The 23,437-nt window shown below is 35.7% G+C and overlaps 1 protein-coding gene across 4 annotated transcripts in view; it reads left to right on the forward strand.

Annotated features, from left to right (window-relative positions):
* GPHN (gephyrin) overlaps positions 1–23,437 on the forward strand; it is a 661,506-nt gene that overhangs the window by 433,285 nt on the left and 204,784 nt on the right. The window lies entirely within an intron of this gene.

Below are 23,437 nucleotides of genomic sequence, written 5' to 3' on the forward strand. Positions count from 1 at the left end.
ATTTGAGGGGGGCGCCTGGGTGGCTCAGTGGGTTAAAGCCTTTAAATCTTTAAAAAATAATAAATTTTTACATTTGAAAAAATATCTGTTATAGTTATAACTAATCTTTACTATCTAGACAAAATTATAAAGTATGGCTTTTCTTTATAAATATTAATCATAAATTGCTGTGGATTTTTTATCATTAATTTTCATCTAGATTCAGGTCTTCACATTCCTTCTTTTGGTATTTATCATGTGTATTTTTTTTTTAAAGATTTTATTTATTTATTTGACAGAGAGAGACCACAAGTAGGCAGAGAGGCAGGCAGAGAAAGAGCGGGAAGCAGGCTCCCTGCTGAGCAGAGAGCCCGATGTGGGGCTCGATCCCAGGACCCTGAGATCATGACCTGAGCCGAAGACAGAGGCTTAACCCACTGAGCCATCCAGGTGCCCCTATCATGTGTATTTTTTATTTATTATTTTTTATTTCAAGTTTTTATTTAAATTCTAGTTAGTTAACATATACTGTAATATTGGTTTCAGGAGTAGAATTTAGTGACTCGTCACTTACATAAAACACCCAGTGCTTATCACAAGTGCCCTCTTTAATTCCCATCACCCAATTAGCCCATCCCCTGCCCACCTCCCTTCTAGCAACTCTCAGTTTATTCTCCTTAGTTAAGAGTCCTTATGGTTTGCCTTCATCTCTTTTTTGCTTCCCCTTCCTCTGTGTTCATCTGTTTTGTTTCTTAAATTCCACATATGAGTGAAATCATATGGTATTTGTCTCTGACTTGTTTCACTTAGCATTATTCACTTTAGCTCCATCCCGTCTTTGCAAATGATAAATTTCATTCTTTCTCATGGCTGAGTAATATTCCATTGTATATATATTCCACATCTTCTTTATCCATTAATCAGTAGATAGACATTGGGGCTCCTTGCATAATTTGGCTGTCATTGATAATGCTGCTATAAACATTGGGGTGTATGTGTCACTTTGAATGAGTATTTTTATATCCTTTGGGTAAATACCTAGTAAAGCAATTGCAGATTGTAGGGTAGTTCTATTTTTAACTTTTTGAGGAAACTCCATATTGTTTTTTAGAGTGGCTGCACCCAGTTTGCATTACCACCAACAGTTCACATTTATTTTTCTTTTTTTTTTTTTTTAAGATGTTATTTATTTGAGGGAAAAAGAGAAAAACAGAGAGGGAGTGCCTGAGTAGAGAAGAGCAGAGGAAGTAGGAAAAGCAGACCCCCGCTGAGCAGGAAGCCCAACATGGGGCTTGATCTGAGGACCCCAGGATCATGACCTGAGCCAAAAGCAGATGCTTAACCAGCTGAGCAACCCAGGTGCCCCAGTTCATATTTATTCTTGTTAAATTTCTTTTGCTACATTTATCTGATCAGTCTAGCCAAGGAGATCTTATTTTAAATTGGTATCTGCCATTTAGTATATTACCTGCCTTTTCTAGCCCTGTTACCTGAATAAATGTTAATCATGCTTTCACTGAAGTCACTGATATAACTTTTTTTTAGGATAGTCCATTTCACATGCTACCAGCAACCCTGCAGGTTATGATTGCTTAACCAGCTAACTTGTATTTCTCTTCTAGCCCATCAAAACCAACTTTCTCTATCTTGTCCACAGGAGGGTTTTTTTTTTTGTTTGTTTTTAAGATTTTTTTTTTTTTTTGACAGACAGAGATCACAAGTAGACAGAGAGAGAGAGGAGGAAGCAGGCTCCCCACTGAGCAGAGCGCCCGATGTGGGGCTCGATCCCAGGATCCTGAGATCATGACCTGAGCCAAAGGCAGAGGCTTAACCCACTGAGCCACCCAGGTGTCCCTGTCCACAGGAGTTTTATCAATGACTTGTCAAATACTTTACTGAACTCAAGATACATTAGTTTGACAGTTCTGGTCTTTGGTAAAATTTTTATAACAATCAAAGCCACTAAAGGATCAGTATTCAGAAACTCTAGAAAGATACATGATAAATGTTTTCTGAAAATCCTTTTAAGTATTCATATTTTTAATCTACTTTTATCAGTTCAGAACTTATATTGCAAACTTGGATATCTAGATAGATTTTAAGAAAATACAACTCACCTTAAAGGTCTTTATATCTATGATGGAGCTAACCAACAAGCTGGATAATGACTCTAAAAGCATTACCATCAAGACTGACAAATTGTTGCTGTGGAAGCCATACACCTCCATGCATGCCTGCTTTAAGAAGCTAACTCCAATTATTAATGCATTTGCTCACTACCTACCCAAAATTAAACCCAAGTACCATAGAAATTGTCTATTAGTCTTCCAACTTTTCTATAAATTTAAACATTTTTTCAATACAAAAATTTTAAGTGGTTAAAATGATTCAAAGGGGTAATTTTATGCTCACTTATGAATTTCCTTGGCATCAAAACACAAACTTATGTATTTCTTTTATTGCTATTCTTTCTGGCATTTTAAAAGACCAGAGAGTTCAGGGTGCCTGCATGGCTCAGTCAGTTAAGTGGCTGCCTTCAGCTCAGGTCATGATCCCAGGGTCCTGGGGTTGAACCCCACATTGGGCTTCCTGCTCAGTGGAGAGCCTGCTTCTCCCTCTCCCTCTGCCTGCCGCTCTGCCTATTTGTGCTCTCTATCATTCTGTCAAATAAATAAATAAATAAATAAAATCTAAATAAATAAAGGACCAGACAATTCTAAAAGAGAAGTGATAGGAGGAGCAAGATGGCAGAGGAATAGGAGACCTAAATTTCATCTGGTCCCAGGAATTCAGCTAGATAGTTATCAAACAATTCTGAACACCTAAAAACTCAACAGGATACCAAAGAAAAGGATAGCAGCATTTCTATGAACAGAAAAATGACCACTTTCCAGTAGGACATGCAGAGAGGTGAATCTGAGGCAATGTACAGGAAGATAGACTGCAGGGAGAGGGAGCCTCTGTCAGCCAGCTACTGCCAAGTGATAGAGCAGCAGAACACAAAATCAGAATGTTTAGAAGTCTGCTCTATGGAGGGACATCACTCCAGTGGCTAAGCAGAGGGTGGAATCCTCCCTGGGACAGTGCAGTGTCATGACCCTCAGGGTCACAGAAAGACCAGAGGTGTCTGAGTGTGGCAGAGCTCCATGGAGCAGAGCAGGGAAGCTGTTGCAGAGATGGAGCTGAGAGGTGGGTTCTCAACTCAGGGTTGCCATAATCTGTCATCCAAAGTACAGTTGGACCACCACTCTTCAAGCAGGACCACACGAGTGGCAGATCCAGGGAGAATGCCCCCCTTCCTCCACTGGGAGGAACAGCGTGGGAGCACCCTACAGGAATCTGCTGGGTTTGGAGACTCCAGATGGGGCCATGTGCCAGAGATAGAAATGCTTGATCACAGTCTGGGTGGGCTCAGAGTGTGGCCAGAGACCAGGGAGACAGGAGTGATTGACTGCTTTTTGCTGAGGGCGCACTGAGGTGGGGGCCCCTGAGCTCTCAGCTACTCTGGGGCCCGAGATTGGGAGTACAACATTTTTATTCTCGTCCTCCAAAGCTGTATGAAAAGCTTTCAGGGAACAAAAGCCATCCAGAGGAAACCCAAGCAGATTACTTAGCCTGGCCCCTGGCAAGGGCAGTGCAATTCCACCTTGGGCAAAGACATTTGAGAATCACTACAACAGGCCCCTCCCCCAAAGGATCAGCAAGAACATCCACCCAAGACCAAGTTTACTAATCAGAACTGCAGAACTCCACCGCTAGGGGAATACAGCACATAGAACTCATGGCTTTTTTCCTATGATTCTTTAGTCTTTCAAAGTAAAATTTTTAAAATTTTCTTTATTTTTTCTTTTTCTATTTTTTTAATCTTTCCCCTTTCCTATTTTAACCAACATCTTATCAGTACCTTTTTTAAAATCTTTTTTTTTAATTTTCATTTTTAGAGTCAAATTCTATCCCTTCATCATATTTACCCTTATTGTGTGTGTGTGTGTGTGTGTGTGTGTGTGTGTGTGTGTGTTTTCTTTCTTTCTTTACAATTTTGGGAGGCAGTTTCTTCTAACAGACCAAAATACACCCAAAATCAAGTACTGACTGCTAGGGTCCTAATCAATACAGACATACTAGTAAGATGTCAGAACTGGAGTTCAGAATGACAATTATAAAGATACTACCTGGGCTTGAAAAAAAGCATAGTAGATACTAGAGAATCCCATTCTGGAGAAATAAAAAAACTAAAACCCAACCAAGTTGAAATTTAAAAAGCTGTTAATGAGGTGCAATCAAAAATGGAGGCTCTTCGTACTAGGATAAATGAGGCAGAAGAGAGAACTAGTGATATAGAAGACCAAATGATAGAGAATAAAGAAGCTGATAAAAAGCTAACTACTGGATCACAAGAGGAGAATTCAAGAGATAAGTGGTACCATAAGATGAAACAATATTAGAATAATTGGGATGCCAGAAGAAGAAGGAGAGAGGGGGAAGAAGGTATATTGGAGCAAATTATGGCAGAGACCTCCCCTAATTTGGGGAAGGAAACAGCCATCAAAATCTAGGAGGCACAGAGAACGCCCCTCAAAATCAATAAAAATAGGTCAATACCCCATCATCTAATAGTAAAATTTACAAGTCTCACAGGCAAGGAGAAAATCCGGAAAGCAGCTCAGGACAAGAGGTCTGTAACATACAATGGTAGAAATATTAGATTAGCAACAGACCTAAGCACAGAGACCTGGCAGGCCAGAAAGGACTGGTGTTACATATTCAGAGCACTAAACGAGAAAATTATGCAGCCAAGAATACATATCCAGCTAGGCTGTCACTGAAAATTGAAGTAGAAATAAAAACTTCCAGTTCAAACAAAACTAAAAGTATTTGCAAACACCAAACCAATCCTACAGGAAATTTTGAAAGGGGTCCTCTAAGCAAAGAGAGAGCCTAGAAGTAACAGACCAGAAAGGAACAGAGACAATACACAGTAACAGTCACCTTATAGGCAATACAATGGCTCTAAATTCATATCTTTCAGTAGTTACCCTGAATGTAAATGGCCTAAATGCCCCAATCAAAAGAGACAGGGTATCAGAATGGCTGAAAAAAACAAGACCCATGAACATGCTATCTGCAAGAAACTCATTTTAGACCCACAGACACCTCCAGATGTAAAGTGAGAAAGCTAGGGTGGCAATCCTTTTATCAGATAAATGAGATTTTGAGCCAAAGACTATAATAAGAGATGATGAAGGACACTATATCATACTTAAAGGGTCTGTCCAAGAAGATCTAACAATTTTAAATATGCATGTCTCTAACATGGGATCAACCAATTATATAAGCCAATTAATAACAAATTCAAACAAACATATCAACAATAATGCAATAATAGTAGGGGACTTTAACACTCCCCTCACTGAAATGGACAGATCATCTAAGCAAAAAAATCAACAAGGAAATAAAGGCTTTAAATGTCACGCTGGACCAGATGGACATCACAGATATATTCAGAACATTCCATCACAAAGGAAGAGAATACACATTCTTCTCTAGGGCACATGGAACATTCTCCAGGATAGATCACATCCTGGGTCACAAATCGGGTCTCAACTGGTACCAAAAGATTGGGAGCATTCCCTGCATATTTTCAGACCACAATGCTTTGAAACTAGAACTCAACCATAAGAGGAAAGTTGGAAAGAACCCAAATACATGGAGGCTAAAGAGCATCCTACTAAAGAATAAATGGGTCAACCAGGAAATTAAAGAATTAACAAAATTCATGGAAACAAATGAAAATGAAAACACAACTGTTCAAAAGCTTTGGGACACAGCAAAGGCGGTCCTGAGAAAAAGTATATAGCAGTGCAAGCCTTTCTTAAGAAGCAAGAAAGTTCTCAGATACACAACCTACCCCTACACCTAAAGGAGTTGGAGAAAGAACAGCAAAGAAAGCGTAAACCCAGCAGGAGAAGAAAAATAATAAAGGTCAGAGTAGAAATCAATGAAATAGAAACCAGAAGAACAGTAGAACAGATCAATGAAAGTAGGAGCTGGTTCTTTGAAAGAGTTAATAAGATTGATAAACCCCTGGCCAGACTTATCAAAAAGAAAAGAGAAAGGACCCAAATTAATGAAATCATGAATGACAGAGGAGAGATCACAACCAACATCAAGGAAATACAAACAATTATAAGAACATATTATGAGCAAATATACCCCAGCAAATTTGACAATCTGGAAGAAATGGATGCATTCCTAGAGATGTATAAACTACCCAGACTGAACCAGGAAGAAACAGAAAACCTGAACAGACCCATAGCCAGTAAGGAGATTGAAGCAGTCATCAAAAACCTCCCAAAAACAAGAGCCCAGGGCCAGACGGCTTCACAGGAACATTTTACCAAACAATTAAAGATTTAATACCTATTCTCCTGAAGCTGTTCCAAAAATAGAAATGGAAGGAAAACTTCCAGACTCATTTTATGAGACCAGCATTACCTTGATCCCAAAACCAGACAAAGACCCCATCAAAAAGGAGAATTACATACCAATATCCCTGATGAATACAAATGGAAAAATTCTCACCAAAATACTAACCAGTAGGATTCAACAGTACATTCAAAGGATTATTCACCACGAATATTACTCACCAAGTGGGATTTATTCCTGGGCTGCAAAGTTGGTTCAACATCCGCAAATCAGTCAGTGTGATACAATACATTAATAAAAGAAAGAACAAGAGCCAGATGATCCTCTAAATAGATGTAGAAGAAGCATTTGACTAAGTACAGCATCCTTTCTTGATCAAAAGTCTTCAAAGTATAGGGATAGAGAGAGTACATATCAATATCATCAAAGCCATCTATGAAAAACCCATAGCGAATATCATTCTCAATGGGGAAAAACTGAGAGCTTTTCCCTCAAGGTCAGGAACATGACAGGGCTGTCCACCTTCACCACTGCTATTCAGGATAGTACTAGATGTCCTAGGATGCCTCAGGAGTCAGACAACAAAAAGAAAATCATTCAAATTGGCAAAGAAGAAGTCAAACTCTCACTCTTTGCACATGATATGATACTTCATGTGGAAACCCAAAAGAGTCCACTCCAAAACTGCTAGAACTTATATAGGAATTCAGTAAACTCTCAGGATATAAAACTAATGCACAGAAGTCGATTGAATTTCTATACACCAACAACAAGACAGAAGAAAGAGAAATTAAGGAGTCAACCCCATTTACAGTTGCACCCAAAACCATAAGATACCTAGGAATAAATCTAACCAAAGGCTCAAAGAATCTGTTCTCAGAAAACTATAGAATACACATGAAAGAAATTGAGGAAGACACAAAGAAATGGAAAAAAGGTTCCATGCTCATGGATTGGAGAAAAAATACTGTGAAAATGTCTATGCTATCTAGAGCAGTCTACACATTTAATGCATTCCATATCAAAATACCATAACTTTTTTCAAAGAAATGGAACAAATAATCCTAAAATTTATATGGAACCAGAAAAGACCCCGAATAGCCAGAGGAATGTTGAACAAGAAAACCAAAGCTGGTGGCATCACAATTCCAGACTTCAATCTCTATCACAAACCTGTAATCATCAAGAGAGTATGATACTGGGGCGTGTGGGTGTCTCAGTGGGTTAAAGCCTCTGCCTTTGGCTCAGGTCATGATCCCAGGGTCCTGGGATCGAGCCCCGCATCAGGCTCTCTGCTCGGCAGGGAGCCTACTTCCTCCTCTCTCTCTGCCTGCTTCTCTGCCTATTTGTGGTCTCTGTCTGTCAAGTAAATAATAAATAAAATCTTAAAAAAAAAAAGAGTGTTAAAAAAAGAGAGAGAGAGTATGATACTGACACAAAAACAGACACATAGATCAATGAAAGAGAATAGAGAGCCCAACAATGGACCCTCAACTCCACAAGATTAGTTGACTTGGTCAACTAAACAAGACTAGTTGATCTGGTCAGTTAATCTTCAACAAAGCAGGAAAGAATATCCAGTGGAAAAAAAGACAGTCTCTTCAACAAATGGTGTTGGGAAAATTGGACAGCCACATGCAGAAAAATGAAACTGGACCATTTCCTTACACCACACACAAAAATAGACTCCAAATGGATGAAAGACCTCCGTGTGAGAAAGGAATCCATCAAAATCCTTAAGAACACGGTCAGCAACCTCTTCGACCTCAGCTGCAGCAACTTCTTCCTAGAAACATCACCAAAGGCAAGGGAAGCAAGGGTAAAAATGAACAATTGGGACTTTGTCAAGATCAAAAGCTTTTGCACAGCAAAGGAAACAGTCAACAAAACCAAAAGACAACTGACAGAATGGGAGAAGATATTTGCAAATGACATATCAGATAAAGGGCTAGTATCCCAAATCTATAAAGAACTTCTCAAACTCAACACCCAAAGAATAAATAATCCAATCAAGAAATGGGCAGAGGACCTGAACAGACATTTCTGCAAAGAAGACATCCAGTTGGCCAACAGACACATGAAAAAGTGCTCAGTATCACTCGGCATCAGGGAAATACAAATCAAGACCACAGTGAGATTCTACCTCACAGGTAGAATGATGGTCAGGATGGTTAAATCAGGATGGTTAAAATTAACAAGTCAGGAAACGACAGGTGTTGGTGAGGATGCAGAGAAAGGGGAAGCCTCCTACACTGTTGTTGGGAATGAAAGCTGGTGCAGCCACTCTGGAAAACAGTATGGAGGTTCCTCAAGAAGTTAAAAAATAGAGCTACCCTATGACCCAGCAATCACACTACTGGGTATTTACCCTAAAGATAACAAATGTAGTGATCCGAAGGGGCACATGCACTTGAATGTTTATAGCAGCAATGTCCATAATAGCCAAACTATGGAAAGGGCCTAGAAGTCCATCAACAGATGAATGGATAAAGAAGAAGTGGCATATTATATATATTCATATTCCAATGGAATATTATGCAGCCTTCAAAGAAACGAAATCTTGCCATTTGCAATGAGGTGGATGGAACTAGAGGGTATTATGCTAAGCAAAATAAGTCAGTCAGAGTAAGACAATTATCATATAATCTCACTGATATGAGGAATTTGAGAAACAAGACAGAAGATCGTAGAGGAAGGGAGGAAAAATGAAACAAGATGAAACCAGAGAGGGAGACAAACCCTTTTAACTTTTAATCTCAGGAAACGGACTGAGGGTTGCCGGAGGGGAGGGAGGTCAAAGGGATGGGGTGGTCGGGTGATGGACTTTGCAGAGGGTATGTGCTATGTTGAGTGCTGTGAATTGTGTAAAACTGATGAATCACAGACCTGTACCCCTGAAATAAATAATACATTATATGTTAATAAATATATATATAAATAAAATAAAATTAAATAAATAGAAGAGGTAATTTGGTTGTGTATTCCAATTTTGATCTTATAACTCTCTATTTCTTCTTTCATTTTTTAATTAACATATAATGTATTATTTGCCCTAGGAGTACGGGTCTGTGAATCATCAGGCTTACACACTTCACAGCACTCAACCATAGCACATACCCTCCCCAAATGCCTATAAGCCAACCACCCTCTCCATACCCCACCTCCCCCTGGCAACCCTTAGTTTGTTTTGTGAGATTAAGAGTCTCTTATGGTTTGGGACGCCTGGGTGGCTCAGTTGGTTAAGCGGCTGCCTTCGGCTCAGGTCATGATCCCAGCGTCCTGGGATCGAGTCTCACATCAGGCTCCTTGCTCGGCAGGGAGCCTGCTTTTCCCTCTGCCTCTGCCTGCCACTCTGTCTGCCTGTGCTCACTCGCTCTCTCTCCCCCTCTCTCTCTCTGACAAATATATAAATAAAATATTAAAAAAAAAAGAGTCTCTTATGGTTTGTCTCCCTCCCAATCCTATCTTGTTTCATTTATTCATTCCCTAACCCCCATACACCCCCCTTTGCCTCTCAAATTATGCTGAGCGAAATAAGTCAGTCAGAGAAAGACTATTATCATATGATCTCCCTGATATGAGGAATCTATTGCTTCTTTTAGAAGTATTCTCTCAACCAGTAAAATAAGCTTTAGGGCAGAAAAGCAACATAGATTGAAAGAATTAGCACAGTTCCTTAAAAATGTATGCATTCTCATTACAATTTCCCTAAATGGGGAAAATTCTGTTGTTTAATAATTAACAGTTGAAATTGCATATCTGCAGGTTTGAGATTAACTGGGACAGATTGTTTTCTCCATACTGTCAGTTGCATAAAACAATAAGAGAACTTACTAGTTCTCTAGAATAGGAATGTTATTTGGAAGTGATTTGGCATTTCTTCTTCCCATTGGTGCTGACATAACCCACTACAAATTCTGCTTATTCTAGGGGGATCATCACTGCTTGGGAAGGCTTGGATTCATCTCTTATTGACTTCTTTGTAAACATTGACAAATTGCAATTTTCAGTTCTTTATCTTTTTACACTTCCTCTTTTTCCCTATTCTCTTCTCTTGCTTTTTGTTGTATTAACATAAAGTACATCAAGGGTAAACATCTGTCCTTTCTGCTTAAACTATTTTTTCTGAGTTAATTCTTTATTCCATTTCTTCTATCTCAAAGGGAACTTATAATTCTTAAAAGTTAGTGTTTGCTTCTACTTCCTTATTATTAAGGAAATAACTTTTCAGTATCAACTGTGTACAAGACAGAGTGTTCATTCTTTTACTTCTCCCTAATTGTTGAGTGCATAGGCCACTTCTTAATTTTGAAATAATCCCTCTCATGGTTTTTATTTCTAACAATGTTTGTAATTGTACTGGGGTGCCTGGGTGGTTCAGTTGGTTAACCATCCAACTCGTGATTTCATCCCAGATCATGATCTCATGGGTCATAGGATTAAGCTCCCCTTCGCCGTCCATGCTCAGTGGGGAGTTTGCTTGAGAGTCTCTCTCTGCTCCTCCCCCCACTCACATGCTCTCTCTTTCTCTGTCTTGCTCGCTCTTTCAAATAAATAAATCTTTTTAAAAATACTTGTGGTTTTACAAGTAATACATGGATATATTCTCCATATTAAAAAATAAATGTGAAAAAAGAAATAAAAAAATAAAAATGAAACAAAAGATTAATATCCATTCGAATCACCTTCTCATTTTTTTTCTCATTTGCTTTCACACTGCCCCAGAAATAACTTTTTAATCAGAGGGGTATCAAAACTTTTTATACTTTTCTATACAAACACAGTAAATGAAATCCTAACAGTTTGTAAGTGGTGTGTGTGTGCACAAGTGATTAATTAAGAAAAGAAGAGAGAAACTTGACAAGCTGCTTATAAAATTCATATAGAATTGATATGCAAAGGCCAAAAATAACCAAGATGTGCTTGAATAAGGAAAAAAAAAAAAAACAAGTGGAAAGACCTGTTCTATAAATATCATGTCTTAGAATGACATAATTAAAGTACTGCATTATTGGTGCAATAATTAACAGACCAGTGGAACAGAATATAAGCCCAAAAATAGCAACACACATGAGGACACTTGGTATATGAGAGTTTGTACTGCATACTAGTTGAAAAATTCTTTTTTTCAATAAATGATCCTGGGACAGTAGGCTATCAGTACTTTAAAAAAAAATGAAGCTGGTTTTTCTGTCTCATAGAGTATATAAAAATCAATTCTAAGCTTAATGGAGACCTAAATATGAAAGACAAAAACCGTAAAGTTTTTATAGAATGATGTAGGCCAACATTTTCATTATGTTGGGTTAAGGAAGGATTCCTTTTAAAACTTAATTGAAGTAAAATTCACATAACATAAAATTCACCATTTTAACCATTTTAAAGAATACAGTTCAATGGCTTTTGATGCACTCACAGTGTCAGGCAACCATCACCTCTACCTAATTCCAGAATATTTTATCACCCCTCACCACCACCAGAAAACACCAGAAAACACAATTAGTCAGTCATGCCCCATAATCCCTTTCCCTACCTTCTGGCAACCACTAATTTGCCTACTCCGGACATTACATACAAATGGAATCATACAATATGTGGCTTTTTATGCCTAGGTGCTTTTGCTTAAGATCATGCTTTCAAAGTTCATCTGTGTTGTCACATATATCAGAATTCCTTTTTATGCCTACACAATATTCCAGTGTGTAGGTACACCACATGTTGTTTAGCCAATGATGAACTGACAGACACTGGGAGTGGTTCCACTTTTGGTAATTAAAATAATGCTGGTATGAACATCTGTGTACAAGTTTTGGATTGAATACTATTTTTCTATTCTCTTGGATATACACCTAGGAATAGAATTGTTGAATCATATGATAATTCTGTTTAACTTTTTGAAGAACCACAAAACTATTTTCTGCTGAAATGTATCATTTTATATACCCAACAGCAATATATGAGGTTCCAGTTTCTCTACATACTCAACATTTGATATTTTCCTTAAAACAAAACAAAACACAATAAGGGACGCTTCGGTGTCTCAGTCAGTTAAGTGTCTGCCTCAGCTCACATCGTGATCTTAGGGTCGTGGGATCTTGAATCCCATGTCAGTCTCCTTGCCTTCTTTTCCCTCTGCCTGCTGCTTGCTCTCTCTCTCTCTCTCTCTTTCTCTCTTTGACAAATACATTTTTAAAAAAATGAAACTGTAGTCATTGAATGGGTGTGAAGTGGTATCTCATTGTGGTTTGATTTACATTTCCCTAATGTCTAATTATGATGAACATCTTTTATTGCTGCTCATTGCCCTTTTGTACATCTTTTTAAAAGAAATGTCTGTTCAAGTCTTTGCCTCTTTTAAAGAATGAGGTCATTTTAAAATGAATTATTTGTCTTTTTTTGTTGAGTTGTAAATGTTCTTTATATATTCTGGGTACTAGACCACTATCAGATACATGACTTGCATATGTTTTTTCCCACTCTGTAGCCTGTCTTTTCTACTTTTCTTGATAATGTTCTTTGATGCACTGAAGTTTTAAAAAATTTTTTTTAGATTTTATTGTTTATTTATTGAGAGAGACAATGCAAGAGTGGGGAGGAGCAGAGAGGGAGGGAGAAAGAATCTCAAAGGGACTCCATGCTGAGTGAAGCCTGATGTGGGGCTTGATTTCACCACCCTGCAATCATGACCTGAGCTGAAATCAAGAGTGGAATGCTTAACCAACTGAGCCACCCAGTCACCTGAAGTTTTCAATTTTGATGAAATCTTATTTGTGTAAATTTTTTCTTGTTCCTTGTACTCTTGGTATCCATATCTAAGAATCTATTACCAAATGTAAAGTAATGAATATTTTCCCATTTTCTTCTAAGTATTTTATCACTTTAGCTCTTATATTTAGGTCTTTGGCTAATTTTGAATAATTCTTATATATGGTGTCAGATAGGGATCCAACTTCATTTTTTTGAGTGTGGATATCCAGTTGTTCTGACACAGTTTATTGAAAAGCCTATTCTTTGCCATTAATGGTCTTAGCACCTCTGTCAAAAATCAATTAACCATAAATGTAAAAGGGTTTATTTCTGGACTCTCAGTTCTATTGCACTAAATTGTATGTTTATCCTTATGCCAATATTACACTGTTTTGATTGCCTTTGTACCATTTAAGTAAGTTTTGAAATTAGAAAATTTCAGTCTTCCAACTTACTTTTTCAAGATTGTTTTGGCTGTAGGGACTCCTTGGGATTCCATACGAATTTTAGGATGGGTTTTTCTATTTTAGCAAAAAATTCTGTTGGTATTTTGTAGGGTTTGCATTGAATCTGTGGATCCATTTGGGTAATATTGACATCTTAACAATATACATCTTTCCCGTTTTGTTTTTTGGGTTGGTTTTTTTTTTTTTTTGGTACCCTTAAGATTTATAATTTTCAGTGTAGTTTGCACATAGTTGGTTAAATATATTCCTTAATGTTTTATTCTCTTTCATGCTATTCTAAATGAGGTTGCTTTGTTGATTTTCTTTTTGAATTTTTCAGTGTTAGTGTATAAACATACAACTAATTTTTGTGAGCTTGTGTATCTTACAACTTTGCTGAATTTATTAGTTCTAATCTTTCTGTGAATTATGGGATGTTATATATATAACATCATGTCATTCATGAAGAGATAGTTTTATTTCTTCCTTTCCAATTTGGATGCCTTTTATTTCTTTTCCTTCTCTAATTTCCCTGGCTAGAACTTGCAGTACAATGTTGAAAAGAAGTGAAAGAAGACATCCTTAATCCTGATCTTAGGGAGGAGTTTCTTGTCTCTTATCATTAAAAGTAGGACGTTAACTATGGATTTTTCTTAGATGTCCTGTATCAGATAGGGAAGTTGCCTTCTATTTATTTGTGGTTTTCTTTGTGTTTTTATCATGAAAGGGTGTTCGACTTTGTCAAATGCTTTTTCTACAACAATTGAGATGATCATGGGGATTTTTTTTTTCATTCTGTTAATGTGTTGATTTTATTTCTGATTATACTGATTATATTTCTTACGTTAAAAGATACTTGGGGCACCTGGGTGACTCAGTGGGTTAAAGCCTCTGCCTTCAGCTCAGGTCATGATCCCAGGGTCCTGGGATCGAGCCCCACATCAGGCTCTCTGCTCTGCAGGGAGCCTGCTTTCTCCTCTCTCTCTGCCTGCCTCTCTGCCTACTTGTGATCCGTCTGTCAAATGAATAAATAAAATCTTAAAAAAAAAAAATACTCTTGGAATAAATCCCACTTGGTCATGGTATGTAATCATTTTAATATGCTGTTGGATTCAGTTTCCAGTATTTTATTTAAGATCTTTGTATCTATACTCATAAAGAACACTGGTTTATAATATTCTTTTCCCATGATGTGTTTATTTGTCTTTGGTATTACAGTAATACTAGCCCCATAAAATGAGTTAAGAAATGTTCCACCTCTTCAGTTTTGTGGAAGAGTTTATAAAGGATTTGTGTTAATTCTTTTTTTAAAACATTTGATAGAATTCTTTAGTGAGATCATCTGGTCCTGAGTTTTTCCTTGTTGAAAATTTTTTTGATTATTGATTGATATTTGTTACATGTTTACTTCAGATTTTCTATTTCTTATATCAATTTTCATAATTTCTGGGTTTATCTGGGTTTATTATAATATTATAATTTTTATTTCTGTGACATCAATAGTAATATGCCCACTTTTATTCCTGATTTTAGAAATATGAGTTTTCTTTCTTTATTCTTAGTCAGTCTGAGTAAAAGTTTGTCAATTCTATTGCTCTTTCCAGAGAACCAACTTTGGTTTTGTTGATTCTTTCAGTGTCTTTCTGTTCTCTATTTTATCTTTGTTATACCTTTTATTAGTTCTTTCCTTCTCTTTGCTTTAGGTTTAGTTTGGTTTTTGTTTTTGTTTTTTGGTTTTTGTTTTATTTAGTTCTTTATTTAGTTCTTATTTTTTTTAGTTCTTTAAGGTAGAAATTTAGCATATTGATTGGAAATCTTCTTTTTTAAAGTACGTATTTGTAGTTATAAATTTCCCTCTGAACAGTATTGTTACTATACCTGTAAGTTTGGATATATTGTGTTTTCATTTTCATTCATGTCAAAATATTGTAATTTCATTTGGGATTTCTTCCTTGACTCATCAGCTAAGAATGTGTTTAATTTCCACATATTTGTAAATTAGCAAATTTCTCTCTATATTGTTTTCCACATTCATTATGGTCAGAGAAGATACATTGTATGATTTTGTATTTTAGTAAGACATATTTTGTGGCTTAACAATTAGTCTAACCTGGAAAATGTTCCCTGTTCACTTAAGAAAAATGTATATTTTACTGTTGCTAGGTAGATTTTCTCTATGGTTGTTGATTTATACTGTTGTTCAAATCTGTTTTATTTGTTGATCTTACTAGTAGTTCGGACCATTATTGAAAGTGGAACATTGACGTCTCCTTCACTATTATCATTGGACTTTTTCCTCCAATACTGTTAGTTTTTGCTTCATATATTTTGGGACTTTTATTAGGTGTGTGTATGTTTATGATTCTTGTATTTTCTGGTGGATTGACCTTTTTATCATTACTTTTTCTCTTTGTCTCTTGTAACAGTTTTGGTCTTTATGTCCATTTTGTCTATATTATTAGAGCCATTCTAGCTCTCTTAATTACTGTTTGCATAGAAAAAAATCTTTCCTTCTTTCACCTTCAACCTATTTGTCTTTGGATCTAAAGTATATACTTAGATCATGTTTTTTTTAATCCATTCTGCTAGTCTCTACCTTTTAATTGGGTAGTTTAAACCAGTTACATTTATTGTAATTACTAAAAATGTAATGTTTTGTTTTTCCAGTTTATCATTTTCTGTAGGTCCCATTTTCTCCATTACTTCCTTCAATTTTGATTAATAGATGTTTTCTAGTGTGTCATTTTCATTTTTCCCTCATTTCTTTTGGCAAATTTTTTTTTAGTTATCTTTATAGTGGTTGCTCTGGGGGTTAAAATTAACATCTTTCTTTGTAACAGTCTAGTTTGATTAATACCAAATTAGTTTAAATATTATGCAAAATCTTTGCCTAATCTCACTCACTTATGTTGTTATTTTCGCAAAATACATATTTATACCTTGTGTGCCCACCAACACAGATGTATAATTATTATTTTATATAGTTTTCTTTTTAGACTGTATTTATTTACAAGCTAAAATATATATTACTTTTATATCTACCTATTTTGAGCACCAGTGTTATTTCTTCATGTGAATTCCAAATTACTGTGTAGTGTCCTTTCATTTCATCTTGAAGGACTCTTAATATTTCTTCCAGGGAAGGAAGGTCTGTTAGTATTGAACTTTCAACTTTTGTTTGTCTGAGAATACTTTTATTTCCTTTTCATTTTTTAATTATAATTTTGCCAGATACAAAATTTCTGGTTGACAGATCATTTTCTTCCAGCATTTTGAACATGTTATTTTGCTACCTATTCACACCTATTGTTTCTGCTGAAAAATCAGCTGTTAATCTCATTGAGACTCTCTCATATAGGTTGCTTCTCTCTTGCTGCTTGAGAAATCAGCTGTTAATCTTATTGAGGATCTCTCATATAGGCTGCTTCTCTCTTGCTGCCTTTAGAATTCTTTGTCTTTCAACAGTTTATTATAGTGCGTCTTGGTTTAGATCGCTATCTAACTTGGAATTGTTGAACTTCTTGGACATGTAGATTTATGCCTTTCATCATATTTGGAAAATTTTCAGTCAATATTTTCTCTGCCTTTTTCTCTCCTCTCCTTTTGGGACTCCCATTATGGATAATTTGGTGCATATATTAGTGTCCTCCCATAGTTTTCTGAAGTTCTCATTTTTCTTCATTCTTTTTTTCTTTCTGCTCAGATTGGTTATTCTCAATTGATATATCTTTAAGTCACTAATCCTTTCTTCTGCTTGCTCAAAGCAGCTGCTGAATCCATCTAGAGAACTTTTTATTTTAGTTTTATGGTTTAACCTCAAACAACACAGGTTTGAACTGTGTGGGTCCACTTATATGTGCATTTTTTTCAATAGACATAGTATAGTACTGTAAATGTAGTTTTCTTATGATTTCCTTTTTTTAGCTTCTTTTTCCTTATGATTTTCTTAATAACATTTTCTCATCTCCAGCTTACTTTATTGTAAGAATACAATATATAATACATATATGAAATATATGTCAGTCGACTGTTTATTGGCAAAGCTTCAATCAACAGTAGGTTATTGTAGTTACATTTTGGGGAGTCAAAAGTTATACACAGATTTTTGCCTGCACAGAGGGTTGGCACCCTTAGTTAACCCCTGCATTGTTCAAGAGTCAACTATTCTTTTCAACTTTAGAATTTCCATTTGTTTCCTTTTTATTATTTCTATCTCTTTATGCTGTTCCTCATTGGTGAGACATCTTTCTCATGCTTTGTTTAGTTCTTTGTCCATGATTTCCTTTGGCTCTTTCAAAATATTTTAAATAGTTGATTTTTTTTTTCATTTCAAGTTTTTGTTTAAATTCTAGTTAACATATAAATTAATATTGATTTCAGGAGTAAAATTTAGTAATTTATCACTTACATATAATACCCAGTGCTCATCACAACAAGTGCCCTCCTTAATACCCATCACCCATTCAGCCCATCCTCTACCCATCTCCTTCCATCAACCCTCAGATTGATCTCTATAGTTAAGAGTCTCTTTTTATTTATTTCCCTTTCTTTTCCCATCCCTTATGTTCATCTGCTTTGTTTCTTAAATTCTACATATGAGTAAAATCATATGGTATTTCTCTTTTTCTCATTGACCTATTTTGCTTAGCATAATATGTGGTAGCTCCATCCACATTGTTGCGAATGGCAAGATTTCTTTCTTTCAGACGTCTGAGTAGTGTTCCATTGTATATGTACCACATCTTTATCCTTTCATCCATCGATGGACATTTGGACTCTTTCCATAATTTGGCTGTTGTTGATAAGGCTGCTATTGGGGTGCATCTGTCCCTTCAAATCAGTATTTTTGTATCCTTGGGTAAACAATCCTAAAATTTATAGGGAACCACAAAAGACCCCAAGTAGCTAAAATAATCTTGAAAAAAATAAATAGTTGATTTAAAGATTTTCAGTAGTCAGCCTAGTGTCTGAGCTTTCTCAGAAATAGTTTCTATTTGTTCCTCTTTTTTTTCTATATATGGGCCACACTTTCTTACTTCTTTGCATAGCTTATAATTTTTGTTGCAAACTGGACATTTTGAATATTATAAGTGGAAACTCTGGAACTTAGATTCTTCCCCCTCCCTGGGGTATTATATTGCTCTTGTCATAATTATTGTTCTTGATTTGTTGGTTAACTTTTCTTGTCAAGGCTGTTATTAATTATTGATTACTGAAGTCTCTATTCCATTAGCTATGTGGTCAGCTAGTGATTCAACAGAGATTTCCTTAATGAGGAAAATGATGTACATTTTCTGTACAAATGTACAGAAAAAGAACATCTCTTATTCTTTGTACTTGGACTCTTTGTATGTATCAGGACATACCTTTGACACTTAGCCAGTTTATAGCTCTTAGCCTTCACTTCCTGCTTTTGCAGATTCTGAAGTTCAGCAAGAGTTGAAAGATTAGGTAAAGTCTTCTGAGAAAGTGGCTAACCCTGAGCTTAAATATGAACCTTTGGATTCCCAGGAATATACTTTTTAAAGTCCCTATGCCTGAAAGCATTTCATTACATAGCCTTTCCTTCCAAGTTTCTAAGTAAATCTTCTACTCTTTATCCCAACTGTCAACCCATGCCCAGAGAGCAGTAGCTAATATATTTGCCTTTATATTTTAGAATAATACCACCTTCTGGTTAGCTGCAGAAGCCCAGGGAAAGTTCCAGGTTAGGAGAAATAAAAGCAAACCCTATGTGTCCTTCATTAAGCCACTGAACATATTGAAACAAAGAACTGCAATTCTTGAGAATAAGGTTTGCTCTCCCCCCAGGAATGTGGGCTGTGTCTTCAAGTGTGCCACTGATTTGTTTGGTGGAGGAATAGTTGTTTTGGGTGGGGTTTTTTGTTTGTTTTTTGTTTTTTGTTTGTTCGCTTTTTCTTGATTAAGCATTCACCTAGTTGCTATAAACTTTTGGTTTGTAGATTTCTGGTAAAGTTGACTCTGACCATTTTTGCTAGTTTAGTTACCTCTTTCTTGGAGTGATCAACTTTTGGCAATTCTTTCTCTGCCATTTCCATTGGATTCCTTTTAAGACACAAAACCCACTAACTATAAAGGAAAATATTGATAGATTTAACTAAATTAAAATATTCTTTTAACTATAAGACATGATTAAGTAAGACAACAAGCTACAGAAGAGGAATAGATGTTTTCACCATATAAAACTGATAAAGGACTAGGTATCCAGAATATGTACTAAAATCTAACAATTCAGTAAAAAAGGACAACCCAATAAGGAAAAATTTGGCCAAAAGATTTAAACAGGGACTTTATTAAAAAAGAACATCTAAATGCCTGATAAACATATAAAATATGCTTTTTCTCTTTAGCAGTTGGGGAAAGGAACATTAAAACAAATTACTACTACCAGACATTTAAAAAATTGCTTATATTGACAATACTAGATAGAGATATGTTTTAGAGTAGGAAGAACTATCACCATTTTCTTTTGACAGACATATAAGTTGGCTTAACCAATTTGGAAATCTGTAAAAGGGTATGGCTACACAATAACCAACAATTCTGTTCCTGAATATATATGTATATATATATATATATTTATTTATTTATTTATATTTATATTTTCTGTTCCTGAATATATATGTGTGTGTGTGTGTGTGTATCCTAAAATTAATGCATTAAGGACACATGATAATACTAGAATGTCCATAGTAACATTGTTTATAGTATCCCCAGAAAATAGAAACAGTAAAAATACCCATCAGCTGAATAATTCATTTTCACTGCCTCCATTTTTTTTTTACCTTTTGTCATCAGGTCTCTATCTTCATCAAATAATGAAATAGCTTTCAGATAACTATTAAATACCTCCATCTTGTTCTTTTTCCCTTTTTATGGCTTGTTAAATTTTATCTATATGTATCTTTAGGATCTCATCTATTTCTGCAGCTTTCACAACCATATATTTGCAAAGAATTTCTAAGTCTTCGTCTTTTGTGTAAGTTTATTTTTTGAGAAGGCGGAAAATTTTTATTCCCAGGCTACTTAATGAAGTTGCAAATTTATGGTTGCCAATATTAACTGGATCCACATTGTTGATAATTCCTTCCCCTAATCTTTAGTTATCCTCCCTGTTTATTCACCAATGCATATATCCAATATTGATCACTCTCCTAAACTTATTTTTCCCACTTTTATTTCCCCATTTTTCTCATTAACAGGTCTTCACTTCAAGAACCAAAGGAAGGAAAAATAGTGAATGTCTCCCTTCTTTTCTTACAAATTGCCCTGCTTTATCATCCCACTTGCTTCCTCAACTCACTTCTGCCCTTTTTACTATACTGGTAACTTCTTTAATTTCCAGATCAGCTGGCTTTTTGAAGGTTTTTATTTAAATTCCAGTTCATTAACATACAGTGTAATATTAGTTTGAGATGTACAATATAGTAATTCAGCAGTTCCATACAATATCCAGTGCTCATCACAGCAAGTACACTACTTAATCCCCATCACTTATTTTACCCATCCCCCCACCCACCCACTTACCTCCCTCTGGTAACCATCAGTTTGTTCTCTATAATTAAGAGTCTGTTTCATAGTTAGCCTCCATCTCTCTTTTTTTTTCCCCTTTGCTCATTTGATTTGTTTCTTAAATTCCACATATGAGTGAAATCATATGGTATTTATCTTTCTCTGACTTATTTCACTTAGCATAATACTATCTGTCTCCATCCACATCATTGCAAATGGCAAGATTTCATTCTTTTTTATGGCTAAGTAATATTCCATAGTGTGTGTGTCTTTGTCTGTGTGTCTCTGTGTGTGTGTGTGTATACCACATCTTTTTTATTCATTCATCAATTGATGGACATTGGACTGCTTCTATTATTAGGCTGTTGTAGATAATGCTGTTATAAACATCAGGGTGCATGTAAGCCTTTTAGTATTTTTGTATTCTTTGGCTAAATACCTAGTACTGCAATTGCTATATTGTAGAGTAGTTCTATTTTTAACTTTTTGAGGGACCACCATACCATTTCCCAGAATCGCTGTACCAATTTTTATTCCCACTGACAGTGTAAGAGGATTCCCATCTCTCATCTCTCTACATCCTCGTCAACACCTGTTGTTTCTTATTGTTGATTTTAGCTCTTCTGAGAGGTGTGAGGTGATATTTCATTGTAGTTTTGATTTGCATTTCCCTGATGAAGTGATGTTGAGTATCTTTTCATGTGTCTGTTGTCCATCTGTATATCTTCTTTGGAAAAATGTCTATTCATGTCTTTGCCCATTTTTAATTGCATTATTTGTTCTTGGGTGGTGAGTTTTATATGCTCTTTATAGTTTTTGGATACTAACCCTTTATCAGATACATCATTTGCAAACATCTGCATTCTGTAGGTTGCCTTTTTAGTTTGTTTGTTGTTTCCTTCACTATTCAGAAACTTTTTTTTTTTTTTAATGAGGTCCCAATGGTTTGTTTTTGCTTTTGTTTCCCTTGCTTTGGGGTCATATCTAGAAAGAAGTTGCTACCACTGTCGAACGGTTACTGCCTGTGTTCTCTTCCAGGATTTTTATGGTTTTAAGTCTCACATTTAGGTCTTTAATCCATTTTAAGTTTATTTTTTTGTATGGAGTAAGAAAGTGGTACAGTTTCATTGTTTTTCTTTTTTTTAATTTTTGTTTATTTATTTATTTTTATTTATTTTCAGTGTTCTAGAATTCATTGTTTATGCTTCATTGTTTTTCATGTTCCTCTCCAGCTTTCTCAACACTATTTGTTGAAGAGGCTCTCTTTTTCCCATTGGATAGTCTTTCCTGCTTTGTCGAAGACTAATTGACCATATAGATATGAATTTATTTCTGGGTTTTCTGTTCTGTTCCTTTTATCTATGTGTCTATTTTTTTGCCAGTACCATACAGTTTTGGTCACTATAACTTTGTGATATAACTTGAAGTCTTGAATTGTGTGGCCTCCAGCTTTGCTTTGCTTTTTCAAGGTTGCTTTGGCTATTTGGGGTCTTTTATGGTTCCATATAAATTTTAGGATTTTTTTTAAAGATTTCATTTATTTATTTATTTGACAGAGAGAGAGATCACAAATAGGCAGAGAGGCAGGCAGAGAGAGAGGGAGAAACAGGCTCCCCGCTGAGCAGAGAGCCTGATATGGGGCTCAATCCCAGGACCCTGGGACCATGACCTGAGCCGAAGGCAGATGCTTAACCCTGAGCCACCCAGGTGCCCCAAATTTTAGGATTCTTTGTTGTAGTTCTGTGAAAAATACTGTTAGTATTTTGATAGGGATTGCGTTGAATGTGTAGATTGCTTTGGATTGGATAGACATGTTAGTAGTATTTGTTCTTCCAATCTATGAACATGGAATGTTTTTCTGTTTGTGTTATCTTCAGTTTCTTTCACCAATGTTTTATAGTTTTCAGAGTACAGGTCTTTCATTTCTTTGGTTCGTCTTAATTCTAGGTATCTTATTGTTTTGGGTTCAGTTACAAATGGGATTGAGTCCTTCATTTCTCTTTCTGCTGCTTCTTTTTGGTGTATAGAATGCAACAGATTTCTGTACATTCATTTTTTTCCTGCAACTTTACTGAATTCTAGCAGTTTTTTGGTGGAGTCTTTCCAGTTCTCAGTGGCTTTTTTTCAGGTCTCACCCTACTTATCTTCTCTCCATAGTTGATATTTTATAACATCTACTTGAAAGTTTCTTCTCTTTTCCCTTCCCTTATGTTCACTCTGTCTTGATTTTCCTCTTTTGTGTCTAACAGTTTCTTAAATATATGAAAACTAAATAATTTATCTTCCAAAGTGAAGTACTTTTGAAA

This window comes from Martes martes, assembly GCF_963455335.1.
Source record: "Martes martes genome assembly, chromosome: 7".
Taxonomy (NCBI): domain Eukaryota; kingdom Metazoa; phylum Chordata; class Mammalia; order Carnivora; family Mustelidae; genus Martes; species Martes martes.